Here is a 25,678-nt window from a genome sequence, read left to right as displayed (position 1 = left end):
CTCACCCTCTCCCTTCATTCGCTCCTGGACGTCTCAATCCGCCTCAAGTTGCGGCTGCTCAAGCTTGCTCCTTCTGTCACGTCCCCCCAGATGAATGGTTTATCCTGCAGGAGACCCTGCGTGGAGCCATATTTAAAGACAAATGATGCTCGGGCCCTGCTGCGGCGCGTGGTTTCACTGCAAAACAAACAAAGACTGTAGGGTCAGCCCAGCCTTTGCATCGGCCCTTCGGAGCCCGCCTCCACATGGTCAGAGTTCTCGCCACCACGCGAGCCTGAGGCAGGCTGGCCAGGCGATGGACCAAGCCGTGTCTACTGGCCATACCACCCTGGATACGCCCGAACTCGGAAGCAAAGCGGGGATGGGCTTGGACAGTACTTGGATGGTAGACCTCCTGGGAACACCGAGTGCTGTAGACCATTTTGATGACATTTTGCTCCCTGGCCCAGCTCGGCTAGTATACAGGGGCGCCTTATCAGACACCAACATAAGCTGGAAGCCCCAAGCCGCATAATGCCTCTGATGCCTCTGAGATGGTTTGCAGCTAGGGACGCTACCACGCCTCCTCGCATGCCTCACACCGAGCTCCTTACCGCGGCTAAGAGTGCTTATTGATCCCTCAGCCTGCCTTCTGGAAATGATGGCGTCATAAGCATCCTGGGCCGTTAAGGGGCCAGGCATTCAGCGGGCGCCCAGGGGATGATTTTTAGAGGACGTCCGGCCGGCAGAAGTAACGTCTTCTTCTGCAAAGAAGCTTGTGTAACTAACCCAATCAAACGGCTGCCCAGGACCCAAATTCAGTACTAGGAAGGAGCGGGAGGGAATTGGGGGTATTTTCCTGCTAAGGCACGCAAATATTAATGATAATAAGACAGACAGGACAGTCTGACACTTGCTGGCGCTGAGGCTGCAGGGGCAAATAGGAGGTGTGGCCATGTGCAAGCATATGTGCGTGCTCGCATGCAAGTGACTGTGCGCTTCCTAGGTGTGGCGCGCTGCAGACAGTCAAAGGGGTTGTTCCCTTTCATTAAACGTTCTTCCCAGGTTGCAGGCTTTTAGAAAGCAACAAACCGCCCTGTACTCACCCTACCCGGGTCCACCGGAGAGTCTCACCGCTGCTCCAGGTCTGTGGCATTGGCTGCGACGCTGACGTCACGTCAGCAGCCGATCAGTGAGCTCAGCGGCTCTGAGCGGGGCGTTCTGCCTACAACCCCTTTAAGAGAGCCAGCAAAAAAGTGAAGAGAAAGGAAATTACAAAAGGGCCTCTTGCTGAGCACTGGCGATAAGTGAGACAGTCCAAAAAGGAGCGCCAGCCAGGCGTGATTAAGGAACAGGTGCGCTCCTTTAGACCGGGTTCATTTCCAGCTCTGCATTTTTTTCTTGCTGAGCATTGGACAGGGCTGCCGGCAGCCAGACTGCATAGTAGAAAAGCAGCAAGTGAGAAGCCTGTCTCTGCCTACGGCCACACCACCCTGAACACGCCCGATCTCGTCTGATCTCGGAAGCTAAGCAGGGTCGGGCCTGGTTAGTACTTGGATGGGAGACCGCCTGGGAATACCAGGTGCTGTAGGCTTTTGCTTTTTCCTTCCTTCCACCAGCAGGGGTCACTGTCCTCTATGCCTTTTTTCCATTCCCTTTCACAAGGGCACACATGCTTCTTTCCTCTTTTCATTTGCTTTCTCTCTTGCGCTATTTCGTCCGTGCAAACTGCCAGCATCCTTCTCATCACCGTGGGCCTCCAGCATTGTTGCTTATTTACTTTTAATACTAGGCTTCCTTTCAACAGGACCAGCGCCTCCCGCGGGCTTGGGGGCATCCGCCGGCAACCTGGAGGCCAGTTTACAGGCCGAAGCAAGCAGGACACCTTTGCAGGCAACACGACCCCCCTGAAGAGCAGCACACAGTCACTGGCAACCAGAATGGTGACCGGTCTGCAAACCCTGTCTTATGAGGAAAGGTTGCAGGATTTGGGAATGTTTAGTTTGCAAAAGAGAAGACTGAGAGGAGACTTAATAGCTGTCTACAAATATCTAAAGGGCTGTCACATTGTAGAAGGATCAACTTTATTCTCATTTGCACAAGGAAAGACTAGAAGCAATGTGATGAAACTGAATGGGAGGAGACACAGATTAGATATTAGAAATTTTTTTTTAACAGTTAGAGTGATCAATGAGTGGAACAGGCTGCCACGAGAAGTGGTGAGTTCTCCTTCAATGGAAGTCTTCAAACAGAGGCTGGACAGACATCTGACTGGGATGATTTAGCGAATCCTGCTTTGAGCAGGGGGTTGGACCAGATGGCCCAGGAGGTCCCTTCCAACTCTAAGATTCTATGATTCTATCTCACCCTCTTCCTTCATTCGCTCCTGGACGTCTCAATCCGCCTCAAGTTGCGGCTGCTCCAGCTTGCGCCTTCTGTCACGTCCCCCCAGATGAATGGTTTAGCCTGCAGGAGACCCTGCGTGGAGCCATATTTAAAGACAAATGATGCTCGGGCCCTGCTGCGGCGCGTGGTTTCACTGCAAAACAAACAAAGACTGTAGGGGCGGCCCAGCCTTTGCATCGGCCCTTCGGAGCCCGCCTCCACATGGTCAGAGTTCTCGCCACCATGCGAGCCTGAGGCAGGCTGGCCAGGCGATGGACCAAGCCGTGTCTACTGGCCATACCACCCTGGATACGCCCGATCTCGTCCGAACTCGGAAGCAAAGCGGGGATGGGCTTGGACAGTACTTGGATGGGAGACCTCCTGGGAACACCAAGTGCTGTAGACCATTTTGATGACATTTTGCTCCCTGGCCCAGCTCGGCTAGTATACAGGGGCGCCTTATCAGACACCAACATTACCTAAGCTGGAAGCCCCAAGCCGCATAATGCCTCTGATGCCTCTGAGATGGTTTGCAGCTAGGGACGCTACCACGCCTCCTCGCATGCCTCACACCAAGCTCCTTGCCGCAGCTAAGAGTGCTTATTGACCCCTCGGCCTGCCTTCTGGAAATGAAGGCGTCATAAGCATCCTGGGCCGTTAAGGGGCCAGGCATTCAGCGGGCGCCCAGGGGATGATCTTTAGAGGCCGGCCGGCCGGCTGGCAGAAGTAACGTCTTCTTCTGCAAAGAAGCTTGTGTAACTAACCCAATCAGACGGCTGCCCAGGACCCAAATTCAGTACTAGTGTGGGGAGGAGGACCCCCATATAGTGTTTGGGCCGGAACCAAGGGGACCGCCATCAGAGTTATTGAAGGAAGCACAACAGGGGAATTACAAAGGGAGACATGCGACTGAGGTTGTCAGGGCAACAGGGGGAGGGGCTAGGGTAAAAGGAGCAGGGGACGCGCTGAAGTGGCAGTTGGGGAAGAGAGGGAGTGAAGGCAGGACACAGGGTGACTTGCAGGGGTACCGAGAGGAGCCTGCGAGGAGAAAGCGGCCGATTTACCGACAAGAGAGACGTGAGAGACTGTGCCCAGAGACTGCTCCCCACTCCCGTTCTGAGAGAATTATCCCCGCTAAACCCCGCCTTAGAGAGAGAGGAACTATACCTCCGGTTGTGGCCGTGAGTACCGGTAACCAGGCCTCAGAGATCTGGGCCCTTCCCCCCAGCCTTCCCCCATCACGCCGACCCGGCCACCATTGGCCTCAAGATACGCCACCTTGTCACAGGCGGGATTAAAAGCTCGCTACCCTGGCTTAGGAAGAGACTCCTTGGTAAAGGACGGCTACAGGCCTTTCTGGGGAACTGCGTCATCACCGCGCGCCACCTCCATCATTTACTTCAGGGCCTGTTGAGACCCAACGGCATTGCTTTCTTCAGGGCCTGTTGCGCCCCAGCGGCAGTGTTTTCTTCAGGGTCTGTTGCACCCCAGCGGCAGCGTTTTCTTCAGGGTCTGTTGTGCCCCAGCGGAGGCGTTTTCTTCAGGGCCTGTTGCGCCCCAGCGGCAGCGTTTCCTTCAGGGCCTGTTGCGCCCCAGCGGCAGCGTTATCTTCAGGGCCTGTTGCGCCCCAATGTCCCCGTTTCCTTCAGGGCCTGTTGCGCCCCAGCGGCAGCGTTTCCTTCAGGGCTTGTTGCGCCCCAGCGGCAGCGTTTCCTTCAGGGCCTGTTGCGCCCCAACGTCCCCGTTTTCTTCAGGACCTGTTGCGCCCCAACGTCCTCGTTTTCTTCAGGGCTTGTTGCCCCCCAACGGAATTATTTTCTTCAGGGCCTGTTGCCCCCACCGACATCACTTTCCTCAGGACAGCCGCCTCAGCGACCTCAACGCGGCCACGCTACCGAACCCAGCAGTCCCTGGAAGGCTAAGTGAAACTATATTGGGTTAAGATTGTTGAGTCCCTGCGTGGACTGTTGGTGTTGTACTTATTCCTTGTTTTGTTCAGCCTAGCCCTTCGGCTAGGGTTTTATAAAAGTAATTTCGAAAACCACCATTCGTTTAGTGTCTCGTCACTGCATCCTGCGAACCTGTCCGACCCTACACTAGGAAGGAGCGGGAGGGAATTGGGGGCATTTTCCTGCTAAGGCACGCAAATATTAATGATAATAAGACAGACAGGACAGTCTGACACTTGCTGGCGCTGAGGCTGCAGGGGCAAATAGGAGATGTGGCCATGTGCAAGCATATGTGCGTGCTCGCTTGCAAGTGACTGTGCGCTTCCTAGGTGTGGCGCGCTGCAGACAGTCAAAGGGGTTGTTCCCTTTCATTAAATGTTCTTCCCAGGTTGCAGGCTTTTAGAAAGCAACAAACCGCCCTGTACTCACCCTACCCGGGTCCACCGGAGAGTCTCACTGCTGCTCCAGGTCTGTGGCATTGGCTGCGACGCTGATGTCACGTTAGCAGCCGATCAGTGAGCTCAGCGGCTCTGAGCGGGGCGTTCTGCCTACAACCCCTTTAAGAGAGCCAGCAAAAAAGTGAAGAGAAAGGAAATTACAAAAGGGCCTCTTGCTGAGCACTGGCGATAAGTGAGACAGTCCAAAAAGGAGCGCCAGCCAGGCGTGATTAAGGAACAGGTGCGCTCCTTTAGACCGGGTTCATTTCCAGCTCTGCAATTTTTTCTTGCTGAGCACTGGACAGGGCAGCCGGCAGCCAGACTGCATAGTAGAAAAGCAGCAAGTGAGAAGCTTGTCTCTGCCTACGGCCACACCACCCTGAACACGCCCGATCTCGTCTGATCTTGGAAGCTAAGCAGGGTCGGGCCTGGTTAGTACTTGGATGGGAGACCGCCTGGTAATACCAGGTGCTGTAGGCTTTTGCTTTTTCCTTCCTTCCACCAGCAGGGGTCACTGTCCTCTATTCCTTTTTTCCATTCCCTTTCACAAGGGCACACATGCTTCTTTCCTCTTTTCATTTGCTTTCTCTCTTGCGCTATTTCGTCCGTGCAAACTGCCAGCATCCTTCTCATCACCGTGGTCCTCCAGCATTGTTGCTTATTTACTTTTAATACTAGGCTTCCTTTCAACAGGACCAGCGCCTCCCGCGGGCTTGGGGGCATCCGCCGGCAACCTGGAGGCCAGTTTACAGGCCGAAGCAAGCAGGACACCTTTGCAGGCAACAAGACCCCCCTGAAGAGCAGCACACAGTCACTGGCAACCATCTCACCCTCTCCCTTCATTCGCTCCTGGACGTCTCAATCCGCCTCAAGTTGCGGCTGCTCAAGCTTGCTCCTTCTGTCACGTCCCCCCAGATGAATGGTTTATCCTGCAGGAGACCCTGCGTGGAGCCATATTTAAAGACAAATGATGCTCGGGCCCTGCTGCGGCGCGTGGTTTCACTGCAAAACAAACAAAGACTGTAGGGTCAGCCCAGCCTTTGCATCGGCCCTTCGGAGCCCGCCTCCACATGGTCAGAGTTCTCGCCACCACGCGAGCCTGAGGCAGGCTGGCCAGGCGATGGACCAAGCCGTGTCTACTGGCCATACCACCCTGGATACGCCCGAACTCGGAAGCAAAGCGGGGATGGGCTTGGACAGTACTTGGATGGTAGACCTCCTGGGAACACCGAGTGCTGTAGACCATTTTGATGACATTTTGCTCCCTGGCCCAGCTCGGCTAGTATACAGGGGCGCCTTATCAGACACCAACATAAGCTGGAAGCCCCAAGCCGCATAATGCCTCTGATGCCTCTGAGATGGTTTGCAGCTAGGGACGCTACCACGCCTCCTCGCATGCCTCACACCGAGCTCCTTACCGCGGCTAAGAGTGCTTATTGATCCCTCAGCCTGCCTTCTGGAAATGATGGCGTCATAAGCATCCTGGGCCGTTAAGGGGCCAGGCATTCAGCGGGCGCCCAGGGGATGATTTTTAGAGGACGTCCGGCCGGCAGAAGTAACGTCTTCTTCTGCAAAGAAGCTTGTGTAACTAACCCAATCAAACGGCTGCCCAGGACCCAAATTCAGTACTAGGAAGGAGCGGGAGGGAATTGGGGGTATTTTCCTGCTAAGGCACGCAAATATTAATGATAATAAGACAGACAGGACAGTCTGACACTTGCTGGCGCTGAGGCTGCAGGGGCAAATAGGAGGTGTGGCCATGTGCAAGCATATGTGCGTGCTCGCATGCAAGTGACTGTGCGCTTCCTAGGTGTGGCGCGCTGCAGACAGTCAAAGGGGTTGTTCCCTTTCATTAAACGTTCTTCCCAGGTTGCAGGCTTTTAGAAAGCAACAAACCGCCCTGTACTCACCCTACCCGGGTCCACCGGAGAGTCTCACCGCTGCTCCAGGTCTGTGGCATTGGCTGCGACGCTGACGTCACGTCAGCAGCCGATCAGTGAGCTCAGCGGCTCTGAGCGGGGCGTTCTGCCTACAACCCCTTTAAGAGAGCCAGCAAAAAAGTGAAGAGAAAGGAAATTACAAAAGGGCCTCTTGCTGAGCACTGGCGATAAGTGAGACAGTCCAAAAAGGAGCGCCAGCCAGGCGTGATTAAGGAACAGGTGCGCTCCTTTAGACCGGGTTCATTTCCAGCTCTGCATTTTTTTCTTGCTGAGCATTGGACAGGGCTGCCGGCAGCCAGACTGCATAGTAGAAAAGCAGCAAGTGAGAAGCCTGTCTCTGCCTACGGCCACACCACCCTGAACACGCCCGATCTCGTCTGATCTCGGAAGCTAAGCAGGGTCGGGCCTGGTTAGTACTTGGATGGGAGACCGCCTGGGAATACCAGGTGCTGTAGGCTTTTGCTTTTTCCTTCCTTCCACCAGCAGGGGTCACTGTCCTCTATGCCTTTTTTCCATTCCCTTTCACAAGGGCACACATGCTTCTTTCCTCTTTTCATTTGCTTTCTCTCTTGCGCTATTTCGTCCGTGCAAACTGCCAGCATCCTTCTCATCACCGTGGGCCTCCAGCATTGTTGCTTATTTACTTTTAATACTAGGCTTCCTTTCAACAGGACCAGCGCCTCCCGCGGGCTTGGGGGCATCCGCCGGCAACCTGGAGGCCAGTTTACAGGCCGAAGCAAGCAGGACACCTTTGCAGGCAACACGACCCCCCTGAAGAGCAGCACACAGTCACTGGCAACCAGAATGGTGACCGGTCTGCAAACCCTGTCTTATGAGGAAAGGTTGCAGGATTTGGGAATGTTTAGTTTGCAAAAGAGAAGACTGAGAGGAGACTTAATAGCTGTCTACAAATATCTAAAGGGCTGTCACATTGTAGAAGGATCAACTTTATTCTCATTTGCACAAGGAAAGACTAGAAGCAATGTGATGAAACTGAATGGGAGGAGACACAGATTAGATATTAGAAATTTTTTTTTAACAGTTAGAGTGATCAATGAGTGGAACAGGCTGCCACGAGAAGTGGTGAGTTCTCCTTCAATGGAAGTCTTCAAACAGAGGCTGGACAGACATCTGACTGGGATGATTTAGCGAATCCTGCTTTGAGCAGGGGGTTGGACCAGATGGCCCAGGAGGTCCCTTCCAACTCTAAGATTCTATGATTCTATCTCACCCTCTTCCTTCATTCGCTCCTGGACGTCTCAATCCGCCTCAAGTTGCGGCTGCTCCAGCTTGCGCCTTCTGTCACGTCCCCCCAGATGAATGGTTTAGCCTGCAGGAGACCCTGCGTGGAGCCATATTTAAAGACAAATGATGCTCGGGCCCTGCTGCGGCGCGTGGTTTCACTGCAAAACAAACAAAGACTGTAGGGGCGGCCCAGCCTTTGCATCGGCCCTTCGGAGCCCGCCTCCACATGGTCAGAGTTCTCGCCACCATGCGAGCCTGAGGCAGGCTGGCCAGGCGATGGACCAAGCCGTGTCTACTGGCCATACCACCCTGGATACGCCCGATCTCGTCCGAACTCGGAAGCAAAGCGGGGATGGGCTTGGACAGTACTTGGATGGGAGACCTCCTGGGAACACCAAGTGCTGTAGACCATTTTGATGACATTTTGCTCCCTGGCCCAGCTCGGCTAGTATACAGGGGCGCCTTATCAGACACCAACATTACCTAAGCTGGAAGCCCCAAGCCGCATAATGCCTCTGATGCCTCTGAGATGGTTTGCAGCTAGGGACGCTACCACGCCTCCTCGCATGCCTCACACCAAGCTCCTTGCCGCAGCTAAGAGTGCTTATTGACCCCTCGGCCTGCCTTCTGGAAATGAAGGCGTCATAAGCATCCTGGGCCGTTAAGGGGCCAGGCATTCAGCGGGCGCCCAGGGGATGATCTTTAGAGGCCGGCCGGCCGGCTGGCAGAAGTAACGTCTTCTTCTGCAAAGAAGCTTGTGTAACTAACCCAATCAGACGGCTGCCCAGGACCCAAATTCAGTACTAGTGTGGGGAGGAGGACCCCCATATAGTGTTTGGGCCGGAACCAAGGGGACCGCCATCAGAGTTATTGAAGGAAGCACAACAGGGGAATTACAAAGGGAGACATGCGACTGAGGTTGTCAGGGCAACAGGGGGAGGGGCTAGGGTAAAAGGAGCAGGGGACGCGCTGAAGTGGCAGTTGGGGAAGAGAGGGAGTGAAGGCAGGACACAGGGTGACTTGCAGGGGTACCGAGAGGAGCCTGCGAGGAGAAAGCGGCCGATTTACCGACAAGAGAGACGTGAGAGACTGTGCCCAGAGACTGCTCCCCGCTCCCGTTCTGAGAGAATTATCCCCGCTAAACCCCGCCTTAGAGAGAGAGGAACTATACCTCCGGTTGTGGCCGTGAGTACCGGTAACCAGGCCTCAGAGATCTGGGCCCTTCCCCCCAGCCTTCCCCCATCACGCCGACCCGGCCACCATTGGCCTCAAGATACGCCACCTTGTCACAGGCGGGATTAAAAGCTCGCTACCCTGGCTTAGGAAGAGACTCCTTGGTAAAGGACGGCTACAGGCCTTTCTGGGGAACTGCGTCATCACCGCGCGCCACCTCCATCATTTACTTCAGGGCCTGTTGAGACCCAACGGCATTGCTTTCTTCAGGGCCTGTTGCGCCCCAGCGGCAGTGTTTTCTTCAGGGTCTGTTGCACCCCAGCGGCAGCGTTTTCTTCAGGGTCTGTTGTGCCCCAGCGGAGGCGTTTTCTTCAGGGCCTGTTGCGCCCCAGCGGCAGCGTTTCCTTCAGGGCCTGTTGCGCCCCAGCGGCAGCGTTATCTTCAGGGCCTGTTGCGCCCCAATGTCCCCGTTTCCTTCAGGGCCTGTTGCGCCCCAGCGGCAGCGTTTCCTTCAGGGCTTGTTGCGCCCCAGCGGCAGCGTTTCCTTCAGGGCCTGTTGCGCCCCAACATCCCCGTTTTCTTCAGGACCTGTTGCGCCCCAACGTCCTCGTTTTCTTCAGGGCTTGTTGCCCCCCAACGGTATTATTTTCTTCAGGGCCTGTTGCCCCCACCGACATCACTTTCCTCAGGACAGCCGCCTCAGCGACCTCAACGCGGCCACGCTACCGAACCCAGCAGTCCCTGGAAGGCTAAGTGAAACTATATTGGGTTAAGATTGTTGAGTCCCTGCGTGGACTGTTGGTGTTGTACTTATTCCTTGTTTTGTTCAGCCTAGCCCTTCGGCTAGGGTTTTATAAAAGTAATTTCGAAAACCACCATTCGTTTAGTGTCTCGTCACTGCATCCTGCGAACCTGTCCGACCCTACACTAGGAAGGAGCGGGAGGGAATTGGGGGCATTTTCCTGCTAAGGCACGCAAATATTAATGATAATAAGACAGACAGGACAGTCTGACACTTGCTGGCGCTGAGGCTGCAGGGGCAAATAGGAGGTGTGGCCATGTGCAAGCATATGTGCGTGCTCGCTTGCAAGTGACTGTGCGCTTCCTAGGTGTGGCGCGCTGCAGACAGTCAAAGGGGTTGTTCCCTTTCATTAAATGTTCTTCCCAGGTTGCAGGCTTTTAGAAAGCAACAAACCGCCCTGTACTCACCCTACCCGGGTCCACCGGAGAGTCTCACTGCTGCTCCAGGTCTGTGGCATTGGCTGCGACGCTGATGTCACGTCAGCAGCCGATCAGTGAGCTCAGCGGCTCTGAGCGGGGCGTTCTGCCTACAACCCCTTTAAGAGAGCCAGCAAAAAAGTGAAGAGAAAGGAAATTACAAAAGGGCCTCTTGCTGAGCACTGGCGATAAGTGAGACAGTCCAAAAAGGAGCGCCAGCCAGGCGTGATTAAGGAACAGGTGCGCTCCTTTAGACCGGGTTCATTTCCAGCTCTGCAATTTTTTCTTGCTGAGCACTGGACAGGGCAGCCGGCAGCCAGACTGCATAGTAGAAAAGCAGCAAGTGAGAAGCTTGTCTCTGCCTACGGCCACACCACCCTGAACACGCCCGATCTCGTCTGATCTCGGAAGCTAAGCAGGGTCGGGCCTGGTTAGTACTTGGATGGGAGACCGCCTGGGAATACCAGGTGCTGTAGGCTTTTGCTTTTTCCTTCCACCAGCAGGGGTCACTGTCCTCTATTCCTTTTTTCCATTCCCTTTCACAAGGGCACACATGCTTCTTTCCTCTTTTCATTTGCTTTCTCTCTTGCGCTATTTCGTCCGTGCAAACTGCCAGCATCCTTCTCATCACCGTGGTCCTCCAGCATTGTTGCTTATTTACTTTTAATACTAGGCTTCCTTTCAACAGGACCAGCGCCTCCCGCGGGCTTGGGGGCATCCGCCGGCAACCTGGAGGCCAGTTTACAGGCCGAAGCAAGCAGGACACCTTTGCAGGCAACAAGACCCCCCTGAAGAGCAGCACACAGTCACTGGCAACCATCTCACCCTCTTCCTTCATTCGCTCCTGGACGTCTCAATCCGCCTCAAGTTGCGGCTCCTCAAGCTTGCTCCTTCTGTCACGTCCCCCCAGATGAATGGTTTATCCTGCAGGAGACCCTGCGTGGAGCCATATTTAAAGACAAATGATGCTCGGGCCCTGCTGCGGCGCGTGGTTTCACTGCAAAACAAACAAAGACTGTAGGGTCGGCCCAGCCTTTGCATCGGCCCTTCGGAGCCCGCCTCCACATGGTCAGAGTTCTCGCCACCACGCGAGCCTGAGGCAGGCTGGCCAGGCGATGGACCAAGCCGTGTCTACTGGCCATACCACCCTGGATACGCCCGAACTCGGAAGCAAAGCGGGGATGGGCTTGGACAGTACTTGGATGGTAGACCTCCTGGGAACACCGAGTGCTGTAGACCATTTTGATGACATTTTGCTCCCTGGCCCAGCTCGGCTAGTATACAGGGGCGCCTTATCAGACACCAACATAAGCTGGAAGCCCCAAGCCGCATAATGCCTCTGATGCCTCTGAGATGGTTTGCAGCTAGGGACGCTACCACGCCTCCTCGCATGCCTCACACCGAGCTCCTTACCGCGGCTAAGAGTGCTTATTGATCCCTCAGCCTGCCTTCTGGAAATGATGGCGTCATAAGCATCCTGGGCCGTTAAGGGGCCAGGCATTCAGCGTGCGCCCAGGGGATGATTTTTAGAGGACGTCCGGCCGGCAGAAGTAACGTCTTCTTCTGCAAAGAAGCTTGTGTAACTAACCCAATCAAACGGCTGCCCAGGACCCAAATTCAGTACTAGGAAGGAGCGGGAGGGAATTGGGGGTATTTTCCTGCTAAGGCACGCAAATATTAATGATAATAAGACAGACAGGACAGTCTGACACTTGCTGGCGCTGAGGCTACAGGGGCAAATAGGAGGTGTGGCCATGTGCAAGCATATGTGCGTGCTCGCTTGCAAGTGACTGTGCGCTTCCTAGGTGTGGCGCGCTGCAGACAGTCAAAGGGGTTGTTCCCTTTCATTAAACGTTCTTCCCAGGTTGCAGGCTTTTAGAAAGCAACAAACCGCCCTGTACTCACCCTACCCGGGTCCACCGGAGAGTCTCACCGCTGCTCCAGGTCTGTGGCATTGGCTGCGACGCTGACGTCACGTCAGCAGCCGATCAGTGAGCTCAGCGGCTCTGAGCGGGGCGTTCTGCCTACAACCCCTTTAAGAGAGCCAGCAAAAAAGTGAAGAGAAAGGAAATTACAAAAGGGCCTCTTGCTGAGCACTGGCGATAAGTGAGACAGTCCAAAAAGGAGCGCCAGCCAGGCGTGATTAAGGAACAGGTGCGCTCCTTTAGACCGGGTTCATTTCCAGCTCTGCATTTTTTTCTTGCTGAGCACTGGACAGGGCAGCCGGCAGCCAGACTGCATAGTAGAAAAGCAGCAAGTGAGAAGCCTGTCTCTGCCTACGGCCACACCACCCTGAACACGCCCGATCTTGTCTGATCTCGGAAGCTAAGCAGGGTCGGGCCTGGTTAGTACTTGGATGGGAGACCGCCTGGCAATACCAGGTGCTGTAGGCTTTTGCTTTTTCCTTCCTTCCACCAGCAGGGGTCACTGTCCTCTATGCCTTTTTTCCATTCCCTTTCACAAGGGCACACATGCTTCTTTCCTCTTTTCATTTGCTTTCTCTCTTGCGCTATTTCGTCCGTGCAAACTGCCAGCATCCTTCTCATCACCGTGGGCCTCCAGCATTGTTGCTTATTTACTTTTAATACTAGGCTTCCTTTCAACAGGACCAGCGCCTCCTGCGGGCTTGGGGGCATCCGCCGGCAACCTGGAGGCCAGTTTACAGGCCGAAGCAAGCAGGACACCTTTGCAGGCAACACGACCCCCCTGAAGAGCAGCACACAGTCACTGGCAACCAGAATGGTGACCGGTCTGCAAACCCTGTCTTATGAGGAAAGGTTGCAGGATTTGGGAATGTTTAGTTTGCAAAAGAGAAGACTGAGAGGAGACTTAATAGCTGTCTACAAATATCTAAAGGGCTGTCACATTGTAGAAGGATCAACTTTATTCTCATTTGCACAAGGAAAGACTAGAAGCAATGGGATGAAACTGAATGGGAGGAGACACAGATTAGATATTAGAAAAAATTTTTTAACAGTTAGAGTGATCAATGAGTGGAACAGGCTGCCACGAGAAGTGGTGAGTTCTCCTTCAATGGAAGTCTTCAAACAGAGGCTGGACAGACATCTGACTGGGATGATTTAGCGAATCCTGCTTTGAGCAGGGGGTTGGACCAGATGGCCCAGGAGGTCCCTTCCAACTCTACGATTCTATGATTCTATCTCACCCTCTTCCTTCATTCGCTCCTGGACGTCTCAATCCGCCTCAAGTTGCGGCTGCTCCAGCTTGCGCCTTCTGTCACGTCCCCCCAGATGAATGGTTTAGCCTGCAGGAGACCCTGCGTGGAGCCATATTTAAAGACAAATGATGCTCGGGCCCTGCTGCGGCGCGTGGTTTCACTGCAAAACAAACAAAGACTGTAGGGGCGGCCCAGCCTTTGCATCGGCCCTTCGGAGCCCGCCTCCACATGGTCAGAGTTCTCGCCACCATGCGAGCCTGAGGCAGGCTGGCCAGGCGATGGACCAAGCCGTGTCTACTGGCCATACCACCCTGGATACGCCCGATCTCGTCCGAACTCGGAAGCAAAGCGGGGATGGGCTTGGACAGTACTTGGATGGGAGACCTCCTGGGAACACCGAGTGCTGTAGACCATTTTGATGACATTTTGCTCCCTGGCCCAGCTCGGCTAGTATACAGGGGCGCCTTATCAGACACCAACATTACCTAAGCTGGAAGCCCCAAGCCGCATAATGCCTCTGATGCCTCTGAGATGGTTTGCAGCTAGGGACGCTACCACGCCTCCTCGCATGCCTCACACCAAGCTCCTTGCCGCAGCTAAGAGTGCTTATTGACCCCTTGGCCTGCCTTCTGGAAATGAAGGCGTCATAAGCATCCTGGGCCGTTAAGGGGCCAGGCATTCAGCGGGCGCCCAGGGGATGATCTTTAGAGGCCGGCCGGCCGGCTGGCAGAAGTAATGTCTTCTTCTGCAAAGAAGCTTGTGTAACTAACCCAATCAGACGGCTGCCCAGGACCCAAATTCAGTACTAGTGTGGGGAGGAGGACCCCCATATAGTGTTTGGGCCGGAACCAAGGGGACCGCCATCAGAGTTATTGAAGGAAGCACAACAGGGGAATTACAAAGGGAGACATGCGACTGAGGTTGTCAGGGCAACAGGGGGAGGGGCTAGGGTAAAAGGAGCAGGGGACGCGCTGAAGTGGCAGTTGGGGAAGAGAGGGAGTGAAGGCAGGACACAGGGTGACTTGCAGGGGTACCGAGAGGAGCCTGCGAGGAGAAAGCGGCCGATTTACCGACAAGAGAGACGTGAGAGACTGTGCCCAGAGACTGCTCCCCGCTCCCGTTCTGAGAGAATTATCCCCGCTAAACCCCGCCTTAGAGAGAGAGGAACTATACCTCCGGTTGTGGCCGTGAGTACCGGTAACCAGGCCTCAGAGATCTGGGCCCTTCCCCCCAGCCTTCCCCCATCACGCCGACCCGGCCACCATTGGCCTCAAGATACGCCACCTTGTCACAGGCGGGATTAAAGGCTCGCTACCCTGGCTTAGGAAGAGACTCCTTGGTAAAGGACGGCTACAGGCCTTTCTGGGGAACTGCGTCATCACCGCGCGCCACCTCCATCATTTACTTCAGGGCCTGTTGAGACCCAACGGCATTGCTTTCTTCAGGGCCTGTTGCGCCCCAGCGGCAGTGTTTTCTTCAGGGCCTGTTGCACCCCAGCGGCAGCGTTTTCTTCAGGGCCTGTTGTGCCCCAGCGGAGGCGTTTTCTTCAGGGCCTGTTGCGCCCCAGCGGCAGCGTTTCCTTCAGGGCCTGTTGCGCCCCAGCGGCAGCGTTATCTTCAGGGCCTGTTGCGCCCCAATGTCCCCGTTTCCTTCAGGGCCTGTTGCGCCCCAGCGGCAGCGTTTCCTTCAGGGCTTGTTGCGCCCCAGCGGCAGCGTTTCCTTCAGGGCCTGTTGCGCCCCAACGTCCCCGTTTTCTTCAGGACCTGTTGCGCCCCAACGTCCTCGTTTTCTTCAGGGCTTGTTGCCCCCCAACGGAATTATTTTCTTCAGGGCCTGTTGCCCCCACCGACATCACTTTCCTCAGGACAGCCGCCTCAGCGACCTCAACGCGGCCACGCTACCGAACCCAGCAGTCCCTGGAAGGCTAAGTGAAACTATATTGGGTTAAGATTGTTGAGTCCCTGCGTGGACTGTTGGTGTTGTACTTATTCCTTGTTTTGTTCAGCCTAGCCCTTCGGCTAGGGTTTTATAAAAGTAATTTCGAAAACCACCATTCGTTTAGTGTCTCGTCACTGCATCCTGCGAACCTGTCCGACCCTACACTAGGAAGGAGCGGGAGGGAATTGGGGGCATTTTCCTGCTAAGGCACGCAAATATTAATGATAATAAGACAGACAGGACAGTCTGACACTTGCTGGCGCTGAGGCTGCAGGGGCAAATAGGAGATGTGGCCATGTGCAAGCATATGTGCGTGCTCGCTTGCAAGTGACTGTGCGCTTCCTAGGTGTGGCGCGCTGCAGACAGTCAAAGGGGTTGTTCCCTTTCATTAAATGTTCTTCCCAGGTTGCAGGCTTTTAGAAAGCAACAAACCGCCCTGTACTCACCCTACCCGGGTCCACCGGAGAGTCTCACTGCTGCTCCAGGTCTGTGGCATTGGCTGCGACGCTGATGTCACGTCAGCAGCCGATCAGTGAGCTCAGCGGCTCTGAGCGGGGCGTTCTGCCTACAACCCCTTTAAGAGAGCCAGCAAAAAAGTGAAGAGAAAGGAAATTACAAAAGGGCCTCTTGCTGAGCACTGGCGATAAGTGAGACAGTCCAAAAAGGAGCGCCAGCCAGGCGTGATTAAGGAACAGGTGCGCTCCTTTAGACCGGGTTCATTTCCAGCTCTGCAATTTTTTCTTGCTGAGCACTGGACAGGGCAGCCGGCAGCCAGACTGCATAGTAGAAAAGCAGCAAGTGAGAAGCTTGTCTCTGCCTACGGCCACACCACCCTGAACACGCCCGATCTCGTCTGATCTTGGAAGCTAAGCAGGGTCGGGCCTGGTTAGTACTTGGATGGGAGACCGCCTGGGAATACCAGGTGCTGTAGGCTTTTGCTTTTTCCTTCCTTCCACCAGCAGGGGTCACTGTCCTCTATTCCTTTTTTCCATTCCCTTTCACAAGGGCACACATGCTTCTTTCCTCTTTTCATTTGCTTTCTCTCTTGCGCTATTTCGTCCGTGCAAACTGCCAGCATCCTTCTCATCACCGTGGTCCTCCAGCATTGTTGCTTATTTACTTTTAATACTAGGCTTCCTTTCAACAGGACCAGCGCCTCCCGCGGGCTTGGGGGCATCCGCCGGCAACCTGGAGGCCAGTTTACAGGCCGAAGCAAGCAGGACACCTTTGCAGGCAACAAGACCCCCCTGAAGAGCAGCACACAGTCACTGGCAACCATCTCACCCTCTCCCTTCATTCGCTCCTGGACGTCTCAATCCGCCTCAAGTTGCGGCTGCTCAAGCTTGCTCCTTCTGTCACGTCCCCCCAGATGAATGGTTTATCCTGCAGGAGACCCTGCGTGGAGCCATATTTAAAGACAAATGATGCTCGGGCCCTGCTGCGGCGCGTGGTTTCACTGCAAAACAAACAAAGACTGTAGGGTCAGCCCAGCCTTTGCATCGGCCCTTCGGAGCCCGCCTCCACATGGTCAGAGTTCTCGCCACCACGCGAGCCTGAGGCAGGCTGGCCAGGCGATGGACCAAGCCGTGTCTACTGGCCATACCACCCTGGATACGCCCGAACTCGGAAGGAAAGCGGGGAAGGGCTTGGACAGTACTTGGATGGTAGACCTCCTGGGAACACCGAGTGCTGTAGACCATTTTGATGACATTTTGCTCCCTGGCCCAGCTCGGCTAGTATACAGGGGCGCCTTATCAGACACCAACATAAGCTGGAAGCCCCAAGCCGCATAATGCCTCTGATGCCTCTGAGATGGTTTGCAGCTAGGGACGCTACCACGCCTCCTCGCATGCCTCACACCGAGCTCCTTACCGCGGCTAAGAGTGCTTATTGATCCCTCAGCCTGCCTTCTGGAAATGATGGCGTCATAAGCATCCTGGGCCGTTAAGGGGCCAGGCATTCAGCGGGCGCCCAGGGGATGATTTTTAGAGGACGTCCGGCCGGCAGAAGTAACGTCTTCTTCTGCAAAGAAGCTTGTGTAACTAACCCAATCAAACGGCTGCCCAGGACCCAAATTCAGTACTAGGAAGGAGCGGGAGGGAATTGGGGGTATTTTCCTGCTAAGGCACGCAAATATTAATGATAATAAGACAGACAGGACAGTCTGACACTTGCTGGCGCTGAGGCTGCAGGGGCAAATAGGAGGTGTGGCCATGTGCAAGCATATGTGCGTGCTCGCTTGCAAGTGACTGTGCGCTTCCTAGGTGTGGCGCGCTGCAGACAGTCAAAGGGGTTGTTCCCTTTCATTAAACGTTCTTCCCAGGTTGCAGGCTTTTAGAAAGCAACAAACCGCCCTGTACTCACCCTACCCGGGTCCACCGGAGAGTCTCACCGCTGCTCCAGGTCTGTGGCATTGGCTGCGACGCTGACGTCACGTCAGCAGCCGATCAGTGAGCTCAGCGGCTCTGAGCGGGGCGTTCTGCCTACAACCCCTTTAAGAGAGCCAGCAAAAAAGTGAAGAGAAAGGAAATTACAAAAGGGCCTCTTGCTGAGCACTGGCGATAAGTGAGACAGTCCAAAAAGGAGCGCCAGCCAGGCGTGATTAAGGAACAGGTGCGCTCCTTTAGACCGGGTTCATTTCCAGCTCTGCATTTTTTTCTTGCTGAGCACTGGACAGGGCAGCCGGCAGCCAGACTGCATAGTAGAAAAGCAGCAAGTGAGAAGCCTGTCTCTGCCTACGGCCACACCACCCTGAACACGCCCGATCTCGTCTGATCTCGGAAGCTAAGCAGCGTCGGGCCTGGTTAGTACTTGGATGGGAGACCGCCTGGGAATACCAGGTGCTGTAGGCTTTTGCTTTTTCCTTCCTTCCACCAGCAGGGGTCACTGTCCTCTATGCCTTTTTTCCATTCCCTTTCACAAGGGCACACATGCTTCTTTCCTCTTTTCATTTGCTTTCTCTCTTGCGCTATTTCGTCCGTGCAAACTGCCAGCATCCTTCTCATCACCGTGGGCCTCCAGCATTGTTGCTTATTTACTTTTAATACTAGGCTTCCTTTCAACAGGACCAGCGCCTCCCGCGGGCTTGGGGGCATCCGCCGGCAACCTGGAGGCCAGTTTACAGGCCGAAGCAAGCAGGACACCTTTGCAGGCAACACGACCCCCCTGAAGAGCAGCACACAGTCACTGGCAACCAGAATGGTGACCGGTCTGCAAACCCTGTCTTATGAGGAAAGGTTGCAGGATTTGGGAATGTTTAGTTTGCAAAAGAGAAGACTGAGAGGAGACTTAATAGCTGTCTACAAATATCTAAAGGGCTGTCACATTGTAGAAGGATCAACTTTATTCTCATTTGCACAAGGAAAGACTAGAAGCAATGTGATGAAACTGAATGGGAGGAGACACAGATTAGATATTAGAAAATTTTTTTTAACAGTTAGAGTGATCAATGAGTGGAACAGGCTGCCACGAGAAGTGGTGAGTTCTCCTTCAATGGAAGTCTTCAAACAGAGGCTGGACAGACATCTGACTGGGATGATTTAGCGAATCCTGCTTTGAGCAGGGGGTTGGACCAGATGGCCCAGGAGGTCCCTTCCAACTCTAAGATTCTATGATTCTATCTCACCCTCTTCCTTCATTCGCTCCTGGACGTCTCAATCCGCCTCAAGTTGCGGCTGCTCCAGCTTGCGCCTTCTGTCACGTCCCCCCAGATGAATGGTTTAGCCTGCAGGAGACCCTGCGTGGAGCCATATTTAAAGACAAATGATGCTCGGGCCCTGCTGCGGCGCGTGGTTTCACTGCAAAACAAACAAAGACTGTAGGGGCGGCCCAGCCTTTGCATCGGCCCTTCGGAGCCCGCCTCCACATGGTCAGAGTTCTCGCCACCATGCGAGCCTGAGGCAGGCTGGCCAGGCGATGGACCAAGCCGTGTCTACTGGCCATACCACCCTGGATACGCCCGATCTCGTCCGAACTCGGAAGCAAAGCGGGGATGGGCTTGGACAGTACTTGGATGGGAGACCTCCTGGGAACACCGAGTGCTGTAGACCATTTTGATGACATTTTGCTCCCTGGCCCAGCTCGGCTAGTATACAGGGGCGCCTTATCAGACACCAACATTACCTAAGCTGGAAGCCCCAAGCCGCATAATGCCTCTGATGCCTCTGAGATGGTTTGCAGCTAGGGACGCTACCACGCCTCCTCGCATGCCTCACACCAAGCTCCTTGCCGCAGCTAAGAGTGCTTATTGACCCCTCGGCCTGCCTTCTGGAAATGAAGGCGTCATAAGCATCCTGGGCCGTTAAGGGGCCAGGCATTCAGCGGGCGCCCAGGGGATGATCTTTAGAGGCCGGCCGGCCGGCTGGCAGAAGTAACGTCTTCTTCTGCAAAGAAGCTTGTGTAACTAACCCAATCAGACGGCTGCCCAGGACCCAAATTCAGTACTAGTGTGGGGAGGAGGACCCCCATATAGTGTTTGGGCCGGAACCAAGGGGACCGCCATCAGAGTTATTGAAGGAAGCACAACAGGGGAATTACAAAGGGAGACATGCGACTGAGGTTGTCAGGGCAACAGGGGGAGGGGCTAGGGTAAAAGGAGCAGGGGACGCGCTGAAGTGGCAGTTGGGGAAGAGAGGGAGTGAAGGCAGGACACAGGGTGACTTGCAGGGGTACCGAGAGGAGCCTGCGAGGAGAAAGCGGCCGATTTACCGACAAGAGAGACGTGAGAGACTGTGCCCAGAGACTGCTCCCCACTCCCGTTCTGAGAGAATTATCCCCGCTAAACCCCGCCTTAGAGAGAGAGGAACTATACCTCCGGTTGTGGCCGTGAGTACCGGTAACCAGGCCTCAGAGATCTGGGCCCTTCCCCCCAGCCTTCCCCCATCACGCCGACCCGGCCACCATTGGCCTCAAGATACGCCACCTTGTCACAGGCGGGATTAAAAGCTCGCTACCCTGGCTTAGGAAGAGACTCCTTGGTAAAGGACGGCTACAGGCCTTTCTGGGGAACTGCGTCATCACCGCGCGCCACCTCCATCATTTACTTCAGGGCCTGTTGAGACCCAACGGCATTGCTTTCTTCAGGGCCTGTTGCGCCCCAGCGGCAGTGTTTTCTTCAGGGTCTGTTGCACCCCAGCGGCAGCGTTTTCTTCAGGGTCTGTTGTGCCCCAGCGGAGGCGTTTTCTTCAGGGCCTGTTGCGCCCCAGCGGCAGCGTTTCCTTCAGGGCCTGTTGCGCCCCAGCGGCAGCGTTATCTTCAGGGCCTGTTGCGCCCCAATGTCCCCGTTTCCTTCAGGGCCTGTTGCGCCCCAGCGGCAGCGTTTCCTTCAGGGCTTGTTGCGCCCCAGCGGCAGCGTTTCCTTCAGGGCCTGTTGCGCCCCAACATCCCCGTTTTCTTCAGGACCTGTTGCGCCCCAACGTCCTCGTTTTCTTCAGGGCTTGTTGCCCCCCAACGGTATTATTTTCTTCAGGGCCTGTTGCCCCCACCGACATCACTTTCCTCAGGACAGCCGCCTCAGCGACCTCAACGCGGCCACGCTACCGAACCCAGCAGTCCCTGGAAGGCTAAGTGAAACTATATTGGGTTAAGATTGTTGAGTCCCTGCGTGGACTGTTGGTGTTGTACTTATTCCTTGTTTTGTTCAGCCTAGCCCTTCGGCTAGGGTTTTATAAAAGTAATTTCGAAAACCACCATTCGTTTAGTGTCTCGTCACTGCATCCTGCGAACCTGTCCGACCCTACACTAGGAAGGAGCGGGAGGGAATTGGGGGCATTTTCCTGCTAAGGCATGCAAATATTAATGATAATAAGACAGACAGGACAGTCTGACACTTGCTGGCGCTGAGGCTGCAGGGGCAAATAGGAGGTGTGGCCATGTGCAAGCATATGTGCGTGCTCGCTTGCAAGTGACTGTGCGCTTCCTAGGTGTGGCGCGCTGCAGACAGTCAAAGGGGTTGTTCCCTTTCATTAAATGTTCTTCCCAGGTTGCAGGCTTTTAGAAAGCAACAAACCGCCCTGTACTCACCCTACCCGGGTCCACCGGAGAGTCTCACTGCTGCTCCAGGTCTGTGGCATTGGCTGCGACGCTGATGTCACGTCAGCAGCCGATCAGTGAGCTCAGCGGCTCTGAGCGGGGCGTTCTGCCTACAACCCCTTTAAGAGAGCCAGCAAAAAAGTGAAGAGAAAGGAAATTACAAAAGGGCCTCTTGCTGAGCACTGGCGATAAGTGAGACAGTCCAAAAAGGAGCGCCAGCCAGGCGTGATTAAGGAACAGGTGCGCTCCTTTAGACCGGGTTCATTTCCAGCTCTGCAATTTTTTCTTGCTGAGCACTGGACAGGGCAGCCGGCAGCCAGACTGCATAGTAGAAAAGCAGCAAGTGAGAAGCTTGTCTCTGCCTACGGCCACACCACCCTGAACACGCCCGATCTCGTCTGATCTCGGAAGCTAAGCAGGGTCGGGCCTGGTTAGTACTTGGATGGGAGACCGCCTGGGAATACCAGGTGCTGTAGGCTTTTGCTTTTTCCTTCCACCAGCAGGGGTCACTGTCCTCTATTCCTTTTTTCCATTCCCTTTCACAAGGGCACACATGCTTCTTTCCTCTTTTCATTTGCTTTCTCTCTTGCGCTATTTCGTCCGTGCAAACTGCCAGCATCCTTCTCATCACCGTGGTCCTCCAGCATTGTTGCTTATTTACTTTTAATACTAGGCTTCCTTTCAACAGGACCAGCGCCTCCCGCGGGCTTGGGGGCATCCGCCGGCAACCTGGAGGCCAGTTTACAGGCCGAAGCAAGCAGGACACCTTTGCAGGCAACAAGACCCCCCTGAAGAGCAGCACACAGTCACTGGCAACCATCTCACCCTCTTCCTTCATTCGCTCCTGGACGTCTCAATCCGCCTCAAGTTGCGGCTCCTCAAGCTTGCTCCTTCTGTCACGTCCCCCCAGATGAATGGTTTATCCTGCAGGAGACCCTGCGTGGAGCCATATTTAAAGACAAATGATGCTCGGGCCCTGCTGCGGCGCGTGGTTTCACTGCAAAACAAACAAAGACTGTAGGGTCGGCCCAGCCTTTGCATCGGCCCTTCGGAGCCCGCCTCCACATGGTCAGAGTTCTCGCCACCACGCGAGCCTGAGGCAGGCTGGCCAGGCGATGGACCAAGCCGTGTCTACTGGCCATACCACCCTGGATACGCCCGAACTCGGAAGCAAAGCGGGGATGGGCTTGGACAGTACTTGGATGGTAGACCTCCTGGGAACACCGAGTGCTGTAGACCATTTTGATGACATTTTGCTCCCTGGCCCAGCTCGGCTAGTATACAGGGGCGCCTTATCAGACACCAACATAAGCTGGAAGCCCCAAGCCGCATAATGCCTCTGATGCCTCTGAGATGGTTTGCAGCTAGGGACGCTACCACGCCTCCTCGCATGCCTCACACCGAGCTCCTTACCGCGGCTAAGAGTGCTTATTGATCCCTCAGCCTGCCTTCTGGAAATGATGGCGTCATAAGCATCCTGGGCCGTTAAGGGGCCAGGCATTCAGCGGGCGCCCAGGGGATGATTTTTAGAGGACGTCCGGCCGGCAGAAGTAACGTCTTCTTCTGCAAAGAAGCTTGTGTAACTAACCCAATCAAACGGCTGCCCAGGACCCAAATTCAGTACTAGGAAGGAGCGGGAGGGAATTGGGGGTATTTTCCTGCTAAGGCACGCAAATATTAATGATAATAAGACAGACAGGACAGTCTGACACTTGCTGGCGCTGAGGCTACAGGGGCAAATAGGAGGTGTGGCCATGTGCAAGCATATGTGCGTGCTCGCTTGCAAGTGACTGTGCGCTTCCTAGGTGTGGCGCGCTGCAGACAGTCAAAGGGGTTGTTCCCTTTCATTAAACGTTCTTCCCAGGTTGCAGGCTTTTAGAAAGCAACAAACCGCCCTGTACTCACCCTACCCGGGTCCACCGGAGAGTCTCACCGCTGCTCCAGGTCTGTGGCATTGGCTGCGACGCTGACGTCACGTCAGCAGCCGATCAGTGAGCTCAGCGGCTCTGAGCGGGGCGTTCTGCCTACAACCCCTTTAAGAGAGCCAGCAAAAAAGTGAAGACAAAGGAAATTACAAAAGGGCCTCTTGCTGAGCACTGGCGATAAGTGAGACAGTCCAAAAAGGAGCGCCAGCCAGGCGTGATTAAGGAACAGGTGCGCTCCTTTAGACCGGGTTCATTTCCAGCTCTGCATTTTTTTCTTGCTGAGCACTGGACAGGGCAGCCGGCAGCCAGACTGCATAGTAGAAAAGCAGCAAGTGAGAAGCCTGTCTCTGCCTACGGCCACACCACCCTGAACACGCCCGATCTCGTCTGATCTTGGAAGCTAAGCAGGGTCGGGCCTGGTTAGTACTTGGATGGGAGACCGCCTGGGAATACCAGGTGCTGTAGGCTTTTCCTTTTTCCTTCCTTCCACCAGCAGGGGTCACTGTCCTCTATGCCTTTTTTCCATTCCCTTTCACAAGGGCACACATGCTTCTTTCCTCTTTTCATTTGCTTTCTCTCTTGCGCTATTTCGTCCGTGCAAACTGCCAGCATCCTTCTCATCACCGTGGGCCTCCAGCATTGTTGCTTATTTACTTTTAATACTAGGCTTCCTTTCAACAGGACCAGCGCCTCCCGCGGGCTTGGGGGCATCCGCCGGCAACCTGGAGGCCAGTTTACAGGCCGAAGCAAGCAGGACACCTTTGCAGGCAACACGACCCCCCTGAAGAGCAGCACACAGTCACTGGCAACCAGAATGGTGACCGGTCTGCAAACCCTGTCTTATGAGGAAAGGTTGCAGGATTTGGGAATGTTTAGTTTGCAAAAGAGAAGACTGAGAGGAGACTTAATAGCTGTCTACAAATATCTAAAGGGCTGTCACATTGTAGAAGGATCAACTTTATTCTCATTTGCACAAGGAAAGACTAGAAGCAATGGGATGAAACTGAATGGGAGGAGACACAGATTAGATATTAGAAAAAAATTTTTAACAGTTAGAGTGATCAATGAGTGGAACAGGCTGCCACGAGAAGTGGTGAGTTCTCCTTCAATGGAAGTCTTCAAACAGAGGCTGGACAGACATCTGACTGGGATGATTTAGCGAATCCTGCTTTGAGCAGGGGGTTGGACCAGATGGCCCAGGAGGTCCCTTCCAACTCTACGATTCTATGATTCTATCTCACCCTCTTCCTTCATTCGCTCCTGGACGTCTCAATCCGCCTCAAGTTGCGGCTGCTCCAGCTTGCGCCTTCTGTCACGTCCCCCCAGATGAATGGTTTAGCCTGCAGGAGACCCTGCGTGGAGCCATATTTAAAGACAAATGATGCTCGGGCCCTGCTGCGGCGCGTGGTTTCACTGCAAAACAAACAAAGACTGTAGGGGCGGCCCAGCCTTTGCATCGGCCCTTCGGAGCCCGCCTCCACATGGTCAGAGTTCTCGCCACCATGCGAGCCTGAGGCAGGCTGGCCAGGCGATGGACCAAGCCGTGTCTACTGGCCATACCACCCTGGATACGCCCGATCTCGTCCGAACTCGGAAGCAAAGCGGGGATGGGCTTGGACAGTACTTGGATGGGAGACCTCCTGGGAACACCGAGTGCTGTAGACCATTTTGATGACATTTTGCTCCCTGGCCCAGCTCGGCTAGTATACAGGGGCGCCTTATCAGACACCAACATTACCTAAGCTGGAAGCCCCAAGCCGCATAATGCCTCTGATGCCTCTGAGATGGTTTGCAGCTAGGGACGCTACCACGCCTCCTCGCATGCCTCACACCAAGCTCCTTGCCGCAGCTAAGAGTGCTTATTGACCCCTCGGCCTGCCTTCTGGAAATGAAGGCGTCATAAGCATCCTGGGCCGTTAAGGGGCCAGGCATTCAGCGGGCGCCCAGGGGATGATCTTTAGAGGCCGGCCGGCCGGCTGGCAGAAGTAACGTCTTCTTCTGCAAAGAAGCTTGTGTAACTAACCCAATCAGACGGCTGCCCAGGACCCAAATTCAGTACTAGTGTGGGGAGGAGGACCCCCATATAGTGTTTGGGCCGGAACCAAGGGGACCGCCATCAGAGTTATTGAAGGAAGCACAACAGGGGAATTACAAAGGGAGACATGCGACTGAGGTTGTCAGGGCAACAGGGGGAGGGGCTAGGGTAAAAGGAGCAGGGGACGCGCTGAAGTGGCAGTTGGGGAAGAGAGGGAGTGAAGGCAGGACACAGGGTGACTTGCAG

General features: G+C 54.8%; 14 non-coding genes and 5 pseudogenes across 14 annotated transcripts; all 19 read left to right on the top strand.

Annotated features, from left to right (window-relative positions):
- The first annotated feature begins 309 nt into the window (after positions 1-309).
- LOC141053553 (5S ribosomal RNA) lies at positions 310-419 on the top strand (annotated as a pseudogene).
- A 1,035-nt stretch (positions 420-1,454) lies between these two features.
- LOC141053257 (5S ribosomal RNA) lies at positions 1,455-1,573 on the top strand. The gene has a single exon (XR_012221009.1). It is a non-coding gene; the product is annotated as a 5S ribosomal RNA (ribosomal RNA).
- A 1,077-nt stretch (positions 1,574-2,650) lies between these two features.
- Positions 2,651-2,770, top strand: LOC141053331 (5S ribosomal RNA). Its single transcript, XR_012221075.1, has one exon. It is a non-coding gene; the product is annotated as a 5S ribosomal RNA (ribosomal RNA).
- Positions 2,771-5,111: 2,341 nt separating this feature from the next.
- On the top strand, positions 5,112-5,230 carry LOC141053332 (5S ribosomal RNA). Its single transcript, XR_012221076.1, has one exon. It is a non-coding gene; the product is annotated as a 5S ribosomal RNA (ribosomal RNA).
- A 654-nt stretch (positions 5,231-5,884) lies between these two features.
- LOC141053552 (5S ribosomal RNA) lies at positions 5,885-5,994 on the top strand (annotated as a pseudogene).
- Positions 5,995-7,029: 1,035 nt separating this feature from the next.
- Positions 7,030-7,148, top strand: LOC141053256 (5S ribosomal RNA). Its single transcript, XR_012221008.1, has one exon. It is a non-coding gene; the product is annotated as a 5S ribosomal RNA (ribosomal RNA).
- Positions 7,149-8,225: 1,077 nt separating this feature from the next.
- Positions 8,226-8,345, top strand: LOC141053330 (5S ribosomal RNA). The gene has a single exon (XR_012221074.1). It is a non-coding gene; the product is annotated as a 5S ribosomal RNA (ribosomal RNA).
- A 2,341-nt stretch (positions 8,346-10,686) lies between these two features.
- Positions 10,687-10,805, top strand: LOC141053255 (5S ribosomal RNA). The gene has a single exon (XR_012221007.1). It is a non-coding gene; the product is annotated as a 5S ribosomal RNA (ribosomal RNA).
- Positions 10,806-11,455: 650 nt separating this feature from the next.
- Positions 11,456-11,565, top strand: LOC141053551 (5S ribosomal RNA; annotated as a pseudogene).
- A 1,035-nt stretch (positions 11,566-12,600) lies between these two features.
- LOC141053434 (5S ribosomal RNA) lies at positions 12,601-12,719 on the top strand. The gene has a single exon (XR_012221169.1). It is a non-coding gene; the product is annotated as a 5S ribosomal RNA (ribosomal RNA).
- Positions 12,720-13,796: 1,077 nt separating this feature from the next.
- LOC141053420 (5S ribosomal RNA) lies at positions 13,797-13,916 on the top strand. The gene has a single exon (XR_012221156.1). It is a non-coding gene; the product is annotated as a 5S ribosomal RNA (ribosomal RNA).
- Positions 13,917-16,257: 2,341 nt separating this feature from the next.
- LOC141053279 (5S ribosomal RNA) lies at positions 16,258-16,376 on the top strand. Its single transcript, XR_012221029.1, has one exon. It is a non-coding gene; the product is annotated as a 5S ribosomal RNA (ribosomal RNA).
- A 654-nt stretch (positions 16,377-17,030) lies between these two features.
- On the top strand, positions 17,031-17,140 carry LOC141053573 (5S ribosomal RNA; annotated as a pseudogene).
- A 1,035-nt stretch (positions 17,141-18,175) lies between these two features.
- LOC141053299 (5S ribosomal RNA) lies at positions 18,176-18,294 on the top strand. Its single transcript, XR_012221047.1, has one exon. It is a non-coding gene; the product is annotated as a 5S ribosomal RNA (ribosomal RNA).
- Positions 18,295-19,371: 1,077 nt separating this feature from the next.
- On the top strand, positions 19,372-19,491 carry LOC141053419 (5S ribosomal RNA). The gene has a single exon (XR_012221155.1). It is a non-coding gene; the product is annotated as a 5S ribosomal RNA (ribosomal RNA).
- A 2,341-nt stretch (positions 19,492-21,832) lies between these two features.
- LOC141053254 (5S ribosomal RNA) lies at positions 21,833-21,951 on the top strand. The gene has a single exon (XR_012221006.1). It is a non-coding gene; the product is annotated as a 5S ribosomal RNA (ribosomal RNA).
- A 650-nt stretch (positions 21,952-22,601) lies between these two features.
- LOC141053550 (5S ribosomal RNA) lies at positions 22,602-22,711 on the top strand (annotated as a pseudogene).
- A 1,035-nt stretch (positions 22,712-23,746) lies between these two features.
- LOC141053278 (5S ribosomal RNA) lies at positions 23,747-23,865 on the top strand. Its single transcript, XR_012221028.1, has one exon. It is a non-coding gene; the product is annotated as a 5S ribosomal RNA (ribosomal RNA).
- Positions 23,866-24,942: 1,077 nt separating this feature from the next.
- Positions 24,943-25,062, top strand: LOC141053418 (5S ribosomal RNA). Its single transcript, XR_012221154.1, has one exon. It is a non-coding gene; the product is annotated as a 5S ribosomal RNA (ribosomal RNA).
- Positions 25,063-25,678: the final 616 nt, after the last annotated feature.

The sequence above is a fragment of the Dendrobates tinctorius genome, unplaced genomic scaffold, assembly GCF_039654945.1.
Source record: "Dendrobates tinctorius isolate UK_male_01 unplaced genomic scaffold, ASM3965494v1 ptg000165l, whole genome shotgun sequence".
NCBI lineage: Eukaryota > Metazoa > Chordata > Amphibia > Anura > Dendrobatidae > Dendrobates > Dendrobates tinctorius.
Note: the sequence above shows the minus strand (reverse complement) of the source record. Positions and strands in the feature narration are given on the sequence as shown.